Genomic DNA, 11,825 nt, shown 5'->3' on the forward strand with positions numbered 1-11,825 from the left:
ATCAGGATTTCTTTTCCTCCACCAAGTTGATATAAATTGATTGATTAATCGTCTAGTTTGGGCTTTATAGGTATCTGAGCCTGTTGATCTATACTCTGGTTTAGAGTACAGTTAAAGTCTCCTCCAATTATATGAAGTCCTTGCAAAGTGGATACAGTAAGAAACAGATCTTCAAAAAATGTAGGTTGGTTTTAATTTGGTCAAACTCACTAAATTTAAAGTCCTCGGCGAGATGGTTCCCTTACTTGTTTTTGTTCTGTATTATTAAAACAACAGCGCATTATGGTGATGCTGAGTTAACACATATTAGAGTAAAATAGAAAAATAAATGGAGAAAATAAACCCTGGCATGACACGTTACACAAAGCAGCTGTATCTTCCCATCGTGGATGAATCCTCATCTTCCATGGATTATATTGAAAACTGCAGAACATTCCTTTCTCAGCGAACACTTTTCTGATGATGTTGAACTCGGCTCGCTGCTGGACGGAGTTTGTTCCATCGTGCTCGATGTTAAGCTGTTTTGTGGAGCGGAAAACAAACTCCCAATCTTGGAGGTTCAGGAATCAGATAAGGACACCTGTGTTGGTTTGGCTTTAGAGATGTTAGGGTGCAACTGCTGATCCTCGGCGCCGTCCCAGAGACCAAACAGACGCAGGTTCTTCCTTCGGACGTGGTTCTCCAGGTCGTCAGTCTGATTTTCAGCTTCCTCATCACACCAGGACAGAAACACATGAACATTAGACCGGAGCATTCGGGGAGTGAAAGCAGTATTTCAACCTTTAAGCTGAACTAACTTTTTACTCTCTCCTTCATCGTCTCCCTGGTGTCAGAGAAGTCCGACCTCTTATTGGACAGGACACCTAAATGAACCTCTAAGAGATGATGTCATCAGTGATCAATCAAGAACGAGAATAGATGACTGACACAGCCGTGCTACAATAACTCTTAGTTTCCCTGTCACTGTATTTTAGGAGTGTGAAGCTATAAAGTTATTTTAAAAACGAGCCTGAGAGTCGTGGTTGTGGTGAAGCACAGAGAGCTCTGACGGCCCGGACTCGCCCCTCAGGTGGAGCTCTGCACAGCCACACTGAACCAGCTCACACACTCAGCTACACCTCTTAGTTTACATCAGCTTGTTGATGTTTAATCCATCCACCAACACTAACCTGTTGTAGTTTACTCTCATTTTGAGTCGATCAGCTGACTCTCAGATCACAGCACGGCGACACACAACAGCTGCTGAACACACAGTTTCACTCTCGGGCTCCTGCTTCCATCTAGTGATCATCAGTGGTGCTGAATGATGACACAACACTGACAATTTCCACAGCCACTAATTAAAAAAACTTGGAGGCAAAACCAATTTTATTTCATTCCTAATAAAACAAAGTTTCAGCGTCAACAAAAACTTTGCAATATGACAAATTCTGATCTATAATGATAATAACACATCACATATAACACATTTTTTAATTCTGGATGTAAAGAATTAAATAAATGAAACAAACTGTTCATTAAATCAGTAAGAATGTCACATTTTTCAGTAAAATACGTGAGTCTCTTACAGTAACAGCTGGTATCTTATTTGCTGTTATATCCTCATGAGAAGATTTCATTTCATATTAAAATTATTAATATGTTTCATTTACATTTGAGCCTGTTTCTGCTGGAGGTTTCTTCCTGTTAAAAGGGAGTTTTTCCTTCCCACTGTCGCCAAAGTGCTTTTTCATAGGGGGTCATATGATTGTTGGGTTTTTCTCTGTATGTATTATAGTAAGGTCTACCTTACAATGTAAAGTGCCTCGAGGAGACTGTTGTTGTGATTTGGAGCTGTATAAATAAAACTGGGACGGTCTAGCCTTCAGATTTGCGTCACCGCTGTGTCGGTGGAGTTTAATAAACTCGGCCGTCTGCTCCTTGCTATCCAAAATATAACAGGACATTTTCATTCATGTTGTGGTTGAACTTAGAAGCTTTGTTTTTACTGGTCTCTGGAATATGTGTCACTCTGTATATTACCCTGCACTTTGCTCCATGTAGTGAGAAACCGTTACTGCCCGGTGAGAGTGATAGAAAAGAATGAGTTTCAGAGTGCAGTACACACAACATCTTCAGGGACTGTCACGATCGGGGGTAGCGCGCGAATTAAACACAGCAATTCGGCGTGCCCGTGTGGCGTGCTGGCTAGACCCAAACGCGGTGAAGGCTAGCGATGGGTTGGAGCAGGCACGCGGTTACTCTAGTAACGATCGGTGCACAAAGCACGGCTTCGGAACCGACGTTACAGAGGGAGAGCGAACTGAGCCGGGATGAGTGGGAGAGTCAAGAGAGAAAACACTCACGGTTGCTGAAGCAGGCGGAGACTGACGTCGGCGAGGGTTCGGAGCTCCTGACATGAAGAGATCAATGTCTGAGCGGAGAACAGGTGGGTGGTGTCTCTCTTTTAAGCCCGACCCGGTGATCAGCTGATCACCGCCTGACAGGGACATTATTTCTGTTTATAATGAGCTCATTAGTCAATAGATAACATGGATCTACCTCTCTGTGTGCCCACCACTTACTGCTGACCCTGAGTGCTGCAGGAATGTGGAATATCACTCCTCTGGTGGGGAACGAACTGGAGATAAAGCAGGAAGTGAAGCATTACATCACTGAAACTGTTCAGGAGCTGTCACCAGAGTCACAGGGTCACCTTTGAAACTCTTAGAAATATAGTATTTAACCAGATTCTTACTCTGGATGGCATTACCTTGACCTCCAGTAACACTGGGAGGAACCTTGGAGTGTTTTCAATCTGCATACTAAATAAATATGTAGGACTGATTTCTTCCATTGGTGCACTAGTTGCTGATTATCTCTTGATAATCTGACCCTTTCAAATCCAGATCGATCCCAATAGTCAACCCTATATTTATCAGCATAGAAGAGACAAATTAGACAGTAATATTATAATCAAGCAACGTGGTACCACTGTTTGATTATGTGCCTGCATAGGTTTCTTACCACAGTCCAGACGTATGAATGTTAGGGTATTAGCTACTCTAAATTGTCCATAGTCCTTAATGGTTGTTTGTCTCTCTCGCGACCTGTCCAGGGAATCCGGCCCTGATGGCTGGGATAGAGTCCAGTCCTGCTGTTTGTATTTGAAAGTCATTTTGACTTAGACTGCTGACGAGAGTCTTTATGTCATCTCTTCTGTAAATCTGTGTTTCTCCCTTGATTGTTTGTTGAAGCTGGAATGAAAGAATGAGTAAATGAATGGCTGAATCACCAATGAGCAGAGGTACAGATGAAGTCTTCATGCTGTCTTCATTACTCAAACGACTGGAGAACTGGGCAGGTCTTTCAGGAACTGTACTAAACTGGTTCAAAACATACTTAGAAAACAGGAAATACTTTGTATCAATAGGTAACTTCACATCTGAGCAGACAAGTATCACATGTGGAGTTCCCCAAGGTTCCATCTTGGGACCCCTTCTGTTTAACATTTACATGCTCCCACTGGCACAGATTATAAAGAACAACAAAATAAACTATCATAGCTACGCAGATGACACACAAATATATATCACAATGTCACCAGGAGACCGAGGCCCTGTACAGGCTCTTGGTAAATGCATTGAGGAAATTAATGACTGGTTGTGCCACAGTTTTCTCCAGCTAAACAAAAATAAAACTGAGGTAATAGTCTTTGGTGCAAAAGAAAAACGATTACAGGTCACCAGAGAACTTCAATCTATACACCTAAAAACCACAAACCAGGCGAGAAATTTGGGCGTAGTGATGGATGCAGACCTAAACTTAGAAAAACACATTAAGACAATAACAAAATCAGCTTACTATCACCTCAAGAATATTTCAAGGATAAAAGATCTGATGTCTCAACAGGACCTGGAAAAACTAGTCCATGCATTCATCTTTAGTAGGCTTGATTACTGTAACAGCATCTTTACAGGTCTACCTAAAAAATCAGTCAGACAACTACAGCTCATTCAGAACTCTGCTGCTAGAGTCCTCACTAAGACCAAAAAAGTGGACCACATCAGTCCAGCTCTGAGGTCTTTACACTGGCTGCCTGTCCGTCAGAGGATAGACTTTAAAGTTCTGATGCTGGTCTATAAAGCTCTGAATGGTTTAGGACCGAAATACATCAATGACCTCCTGACCCAGTATGAACCTTCCAGATCCCTCAGGTCATCTGGATCCGGTCTGTTATCAGTCCACAGAGTCAGAACCAGACACGGAGAAGCTGCATTCAGCTTTTATGCTCCTTATATCTGGAACAAACTCCCAGAAAGCCTCAGATCAGCTGAAACACTCAGTTTATTTAAATCCAGGTTGAAGACTCACCTATTCTCAGCTGCATTTGAATAAAACACCAAATCCACACTTAAGTTTAAATTTCAAAACCTACTTTTTAACTACTGATTTTATCTACTGTTCTGATTTTATCTACTGTTTTGATATTTGATTTTATATACTGTTTTGTTTGTTTGCTTGTCTTAATCAAATTTAAATCATGCTTTTTATTTGTTTTTGTTTTTAATGTCTCTGTAAAGCACTTTGAATCACCTTGTTGTTGAATTGTGCTATATAAATAAACTTGCCTTGCCTTGCCTTGCCTTGTCTAGAAGAAGATTAGACATCTCAGGTTCAGTTTTATTCATGTAGCACCAAATCCCAACACCAGTCACCCCAAGGTGCTTTATATTGTAAGGTAAAGACCCTACAATAAGTACAAACATGAATATGTTACTGATGTGTTACCAACAAGCAGGAAGTTCTAAGTAATAAGTTTACCAGGGTTTTTTCAGACCTTGATGGATTGCAGCAGTGACTTTACTTCAGTACTGTGATTTTACTGTAAACCCAACCAAGACACCTGCTAACAGGAAAATAACATTTAGACTAGTTACTTTTTGAGAAAGTAAATTTTCTTTTATAATATTGTAACACAGTTACTTAAAAAGTAACTGCGTTACAATATTATAAAATTAACTTGATAGAGAACTGAGCAGTCGATTATCTAGGATTAACCTGTCTTGATGTTTTTGGTTTCCTTTTTATGAGAGAATACAATCCAAACTCAGAATGTAACTTTGCTTTATTTTATTAGGCAATCAAAGGTTTGAGCTAAAAATGATGCTGTGTCTCTTTCTCCAATCAGTGAGCCAAAAGACAAAGAGCACCACATCCTGGTAGCAAACACTTTGCCCATGTTTCAAAAACTAGAATATTAAGGTGATTGGCTGAAAAGTGGAAGGAAGGCCTTAGGTCCGATGTCTGGCTCACATTTCTTCTTATGCACCTCCTGAACATCTCCCTATATGGAGATGTTGCTTCTTAAATCACCATGGCAACCATGTTTTGGTTGGGGTCCAGCCTGTAGAGTTAGAAAAGGGGGAAAGAGAGCATTCCCTAACAACAGAATTTATAGTTATATTACTCTAGGAGAGTCAGCCTTAAAGTCACACATTCCTCTGAAGACATCTGTCTGTGTCTTCTACTGTCACTATGTATCAGCCCACGTTATTCATGAAAACTTTTTATTTTCTCTTGTTATTTCAATTATAATTACATGTTCAAAATAAAATTACTCTATCTATCTATCTATCTATCTATCTATCTATCTATCTATCTATCTATCTATCTATCTACTTTTAATACATATTTGTTCAACAAAAGATAAAACTTAAAGGTGTGAAACAAATAATGAGGTAACTGAAATATAAAATATTGAGGTATATGAGCCTTAAAGATAAAAAAGTAAGTTCTAACAACTTAATGTGCATGGTAACCAATCAGAAGTTAGACAACCTGCAGTGGCAGCGTTAACCCTGCCCCCTGACTTTGCTGAGTGAGGCTGACACATCAAATGAATTCATGAACTCAGCTGAAAGGCCAGGAGTGCCACAATGGATGAAATAAGTACTTAACCCTCTGGGCTCTATCCTGGCCATTTGTGGCCACTTCACTTTTCCTTTTTCAACCATTTTTGTTCTGTTAATGCAAATTGAATGAAACTTCCCAAAGGTGTGTATTTCTTTCAGATTTTTTAATTTTCAACATCAGCTCCTTAATAATGCCAGTAATATTAACTATGCACCAAATTGTTCCTCTTGACTCTATCGTGGCCATTTTTGGCCAAATCCATTATAACCACCTTTTTTGATTCCTTGTTACTGACAGTACTAAATCAGGCGATTTAGGTAAAATTCCTTTCATTCTTAACTCAACACATGATAATTGTAGTTTTTAATGTTTTTTACCAAATTACATCATTTACCCATTTTTGGCCAAACAGGCAATTTCATGTAATATTCCGAGTTTCTAGTAGCGGCCTTTGATGGCTTACCACACTCCAGTGGACCAAAATAATGAAACAATTTTGACATAGGTTTGATCTTAAGGATCTAATAGTTTGTGTTTGTGCATGACATTGCAGCACAAACATGTATTTGCAAGATAGACTGGAATAAATTATGACGCATCAAACATTACATAGGCTGCAGTGAATTTCTGTGGATGCAGGCTATTGAGCTTTGAGGTTCCCAGTCAAACTTAGCTTTGAAGCACATGTTAAAAGCACTTTTACTCTTGTATTTTTCATAAAAAGACACCATACCCAAAATATTAACTCTTAAAACCCCCACAAAAAACCCCCAATCACAGGACACTTTGCAGAGTTCAAACCTGCAGCTGCAGCACAAATGAGGCTGACTGCATCACCACTGATGATGAGTACTAGCCAGTGCCTGAATCCTCTTCTTTGGGGGAGGATTGGGGTTGGGGGGCATGGAGGTGGAGGCCGAGCAGCTGATGGAAAAGAACATAGGAGCGTTTTCTGAGACCGAGGAGCCGGCAACTGAGTGGATCCCTCATGAAAGGAAAACCATGTGGGTCCCACCACTGAAGAGAGACTGCTCTACAATCCAGTACCCACTGGCATCAAACCAGGGCTCACCCTGTGTGCAGTTCCCTGCATTAGCAGCCTGAGATCTACCTTTGACTTTTTTATAACAAAGGAGATCTTTTAGCTGCTGTGCACCCTTACAAACCTGCACGGGAGGCGAAGGTGTGAGGATTGGAGGATTATAGATAAACTGGAGATGTGAACCTACACCAGGATAAAGCAATACATAGCATGTTGGATGACAACACTGGAAGTTCTCAGGAAGTAAAAAAGGGAAAGGGGTTCAGACTCCAACTGACGGAGGAGCTCCGAGGACAACGTCTTTCCTTCGGTCACATTGGCAGAGGAACTCCTCAGCTGAAAACTGGCGCAGGGGAAACAACCCAGAGCTTCATCCGCAGCTCCTCCAGTTGCAACAGAGGAAGATTTTGTTGTCTGTCTTTGGCTTCACCAAATCTTCCACGGCGATATCCCACATGCCAAAGCAATGGAGGAATGTGCTTCTTTTGACAGCAACACACAAGGAACCAGTCAGTGACAGGGAATAAAGGATGTGTGAAAGCAAGAAGCAATCCTGGACTACAATAGGCACAAATACAGCTTGGATAACTTAGAGGGTGTTGGCACCTCAAGTTGTAGAAGGAAAACTAACTGATGGCTGCTGGCTCTTTTCTCTAATTTCCTGGATGTCTTGGGATACGATGCCTTTGTCCCACCGGAAACAACTTCACTGAAGTGGGGGAGTCCTCTACAACCTACAAATGAAAAGTGATCCTGGAAGAGCTGGGGCACATGCTGGTGACCTCAACAACTGCAAGACACCCTTGTCCCTGATTCTCAGCCACTTCTGCCATTGATCTCAAGATACAGTAGTCTGAACCAGAGTGTGACCCACACCCCACCAACAAAATGAGAAGAAGGTGCAAAAGGTGCACCTCCAGGATTGGAACAGCAGCCCCTTGAACCAGGTGTAGAAAGTGTGCCTACAAAAACCACTCTACCGTGGTTAGCACATCTTGCTGCTAATGAGGATGCACACAGAAGCACTGTCAATAGAAAATTGTCAGTATAATCTTTTAATAATATAAGTTTGCATATGATAGAATACTGCATGATGACCTCTTTATAACTCAGACTTTGATTCACTGTGACCTATTATCATGCAGGGAAGGAGCAGTACCTGCTAGATAAGAGCTTAATAAGCAGTTTCACTTTGTACCAGGTAGAGAATAGAATAGAATAGAATAGAATAGAATAGAATTCAACTTTATTGTCATTGCACATGTCACAGGTACAGGGCAACGAAATGCAGTTTGCATCCATCCAGAAGTGCTTTAGTGATATAGATATATTACAATATATATTAGCAATAATATAGATATGTAAGTATATTATAGAAATGGGTCTATTATGGTATGTTATAATGTACACGGTATGAAGTATGTTGTGAATATTCTATAACTATAGGTATGTACAGGCTGTAGTGAGTACAAGCTATGTACAGGATATGAACAGGATATAAATATGAAAAACTATACAGAATATGAAATAAATAACTTTACAGAAATCTGAGTTATACAGCTATACAGAAATGGGAACTATGCAAGTTGTAAACAGTTGTAGGGTTAAAAATTATTGTATGTACAGAATGATTATTTACACAGAGCTATACAGAAGTGCAGTTAAGATAAGTGAGGGTGTGGATAATTTCTACAGAGGCTGTATAAAGTGCTAGTGGTTGTGAGTGGTGGTTCAGTCCATGTTATTATTGTGTGTTTGAGGGTACGGTTGTCCATTGTGTGTGTGTGTGTGTAGGTGGTTGTGGGTGTGTGTGTGTTCAGTCCATGAGTTTAACGTGGGTCAGATGTCAGGAGGCAGAGTTCAGGAGTCTGACAGCTGTGGGGAAGAAGCTGTTCCGGTACCTGGTGGTCTTAGTCCGGAGGCTCCTGTAGCGCCTCCCAGAGGGCAGGAGGGTGAAGAGTCTATGTGATGGGTGACTGGGGTCTCTGATGATTTTCCCAGCCCTTTTCAGACACCGCTTCCTGTAGATGTCCTTTATGGCAGGAAGTGGTGCTCCGGCGATGCGCTGGGCAGTTTTCACGACCCTCTGCAACACCTTCCGGTCCGAGGCAGAGCAGTTCCTGTACCAGACTGTTATACAGTTGGTCAGGATGCTCTCAATGGTGCAGCGATAGAAGTTCACCAGGATGTCTGAGGACAGGTGGTTCTTCCTCAGAGTCCTCAAGAAGAAGAGGCGCTGGTGAGCCTTCTTGACCAGCTTGGAGCAGTTGGTCGTCCAGGTGAGATCCTCGGAGATGTGGACTCCCAGGAACTTGAAGCTGCTCACACGCTCCACAGCCGTCCCCTTAATGTGGATGGGTGGATGTGGGTCAGCATTCCTCCTGTAGTCCATGATGAGCTCCTTAGTCTTCTCGGTGTTAAGCAGCAGGTTGTTTGTGTCGCATCACTCAGCCAGACGATCCACCTCCTCCCTGTAGGCGGCCTCATCGTTGTCACTGATGAGGCATATCACCGTGGTGTCATCTGCAAACTTAATGATGGTGTTGGAACCATCAGCAGGTCTGCAGTCGTGGGTGAAGAGGGAGTAGAGGAAAGGGCTCATCACACAGCCTTGTGGTACACCAGTGTTCATTGTGATGGTAGATGAGCAGTGGTTATCAAGCCGGACATGTTGGGGGCGGTTGGTCAGGAAGTCCAGTAACCATTTGCAGATGAGAGAACTGATGCCCATGTAACCCAGTGTTAAAAATGGGATTAAAAGCATAAATATTAATACTCTTGATTAAAATAATAATTTCATAATGGTAATAAATATTGATAAAAAACAGTTAAGTATAATAAATACTGATAAAAAGCATGTAAACATAAGTTTAATTAATATGTACGTATGTATATGTAATATATAAATGGTGTGGGGGCAGGACTTAGTCCTGTGGAGTGTGTTTGTTAGATCCACTGAGCAACCAATCATTGGCCGGTCTGACCCTCCCCCAGTCTGTGTGCGCTGCTCAGACACCTGTGTGTGCCTGCGTGTGCCAGTCAAAAAACGCCAGAGACACAGACAGTGAAAAATCCATTTACCCGTGCGGCGAAGAAGCTAGCTGGATAGTAAAAGTCCTGTTTTCAGTGGAAATAATAAGAGTGATACTGTATTCCAGAGGCCGTGAGCCGGCGTGAGCACTGTGAAGCCCCGTGTAGCATTTGTTGCTTCACATGGTAAGTCCCAGGCAGTGCATGTGCGCTAGCATAGCACGCTACTTGCCGCTAGCTCCGATGCTAACTTCCGCTAGCCATTTTGCAATGAAAGTGCCTTTTCCGAGGCTAAAGCAATTAGCACTGAGTCTGCTGCACTTTATACGAAATGTTCTTTAAAGGTTCATGTCACATTACTGTGGTATTGATGTATAATGTATGGTTTTGTGCGAAGTTATGTTAGCACATGTTCACTTTTCTCATGGTGCTAATTATAGTTCTGCACACTGAGTATTAGCAACGTGAAATTAAGTGCCTTCACCTGCACTTTACTTAGCTGAAACTTGATAAGTCTCAAGCCAATGTGTGTTTTAATGCACTGCTGAGCTATTTTGTATTATTTTAAACGTGTGTTTCCTATGCACTTTTTGCCCTTGAAATTAGAATAATTTGTTGTACAACATAGAATATTTTGAAAGAAATTTAGAAACACTACAAGCAACTAGTAGTAGTAATAAGTTATAGACATGATAGCTTAAATGTTGAACTACTGTGTTCTGGCCTGGTCCCCAGGTCAGGTTTTTTCCTTTGCTTATTTGGATTGGTTTTGAGGACCTGAGAAGGATCGAGGATCCCTTTTCTAGTACTGGATGGCGAGCCCAGCCCAAAGAGCCGGATGAACTGGTAGATTGTAACCCGACTGGTTACAAACACACTGAGTGACTATTGAACATTGACAGACTGAAATTGACTTTAAAAAAGGACACAAAAGACAATATATCCTTGGGTCGACCATTTGTGGGGTTTATTTTATTTTATTGTGTTTTCAAGAAGCGCGCTCTACCTTTGTTAATTGTGCACAACCTGCTAAATTTTAATAATTGCTAATAAATGCAATTGTGTTTCCTACACCTACTGTGTACAAGTCCTCTGTTGTCATGCACCCTTGGCTCCTACGAATCTAGAACCTGTCTGATCTGGCCCATATCTCCCTTCTGTCCTTGTACTGTGGTTAAAGGTAACTATACTGCCTGTACTACATACAAAGAAGGCAAGAAGTAGCACCACCAGTGTTACAGTTTCCTGATGAGTTGTGAGGGGTGGATTGTATTGAATGCTGAACTGAAGTCTATAAACAGCATTCTGGCGTAGGTGTTGTTGTTGTCCAGGTGTGAGGAGGAGCCTCTCCTGGCACACACACACACACATATCCGCACATGCTCACGCATCAACATTCCACTGAACAAACGTATTCACTGTTGTATTACTTTTCTTGTATATAAATAAAGACCAGGGCAGTGGCAGAGTGCGAGTCTCGGAGCCCTCACTCCAAGTGCGAGTGCTCTGTGGCTGCCCTTGCATGCAAAAAAAATTTGTGTTTCTCCTCTCTGATTCTCAGCTGAAGAAGTGTCTTAGAGTACATCTCTTGACAAGCACACACACTGGAATATAAATTTTGATCATTTTATTGGTCATTTCAGTGGTTATTTGGTCATAAAATTGCCTTTCTGGCCACTAACACACCATGTGTGATTTTCTTTTTGGCCATTCATTAAGTAAAAGTAAATCATTGTTACTGTTACGGTTACTGACCTGCAATGATGATAAAAAAAAAATAGGTGTCATCATTCATATGCTAAAAAATGTGAACTTTATTGCTATTTCCCCCCAAAAGCGTAGTAATAATACATAATCT

The 11,825-nt window shown here is 41.4% G+C and overlaps 2 long non-coding RNA genes across 4 annotated transcripts; one reads left to right on the forward strand and one right to left on the reverse strand.

Moving 5' to 3' along the window:
* Positions 1-440: 440 nt before the first annotated feature.
* On the reverse strand, positions 441-2,467 carry LOC102081657 (uncharacterized). 3 transcript variants are annotated; one of them, XR_001223762.3, is made up of 4 exons: positions 2,346-2,467; positions 1,170-1,299; positions 798-844; positions 441-709 (listed from the first exon to the last, which is right to left on the reverse strand). It is a non-coding gene; the product is annotated as an uncharacterized LOC102081657 (long non-coding RNA). The 3 variants fall into 3 exon arrangements; XR_001223761.3 differs by having other exon boundaries at positions 1,170-1,317; XR_003219363.1 differs by lacking the exon at positions 798-844 and having other exon boundaries at positions 1,170-1,317.
* Positions 2,468-9,777: 7,310 nt separating this feature from the next.
* Positions 9,778-11,040, forward strand: LOC109199621 (uncharacterized). The gene is made up of 2 exons (XR_002059940.2): positions 9,778-10,153; positions 10,703-11,040. It is a non-coding gene; the product is annotated as an uncharacterized LOC109199621 (long non-coding RNA).
* Positions 11,041-11,825: the final 785 nt, after the last annotated feature.

This window comes from Oreochromis niloticus, linkage group LG3, assembly GCF_001858045.2.
Source record: "Oreochromis niloticus isolate F11D_XX linkage group LG3, O_niloticus_UMD_NMBU, whole genome shotgun sequence".
NCBI classification, from domain to species: Eukaryota; Metazoa; Chordata; class Actinopteri; order Cichliformes; family Cichlidae; genus Oreochromis; species Oreochromis niloticus.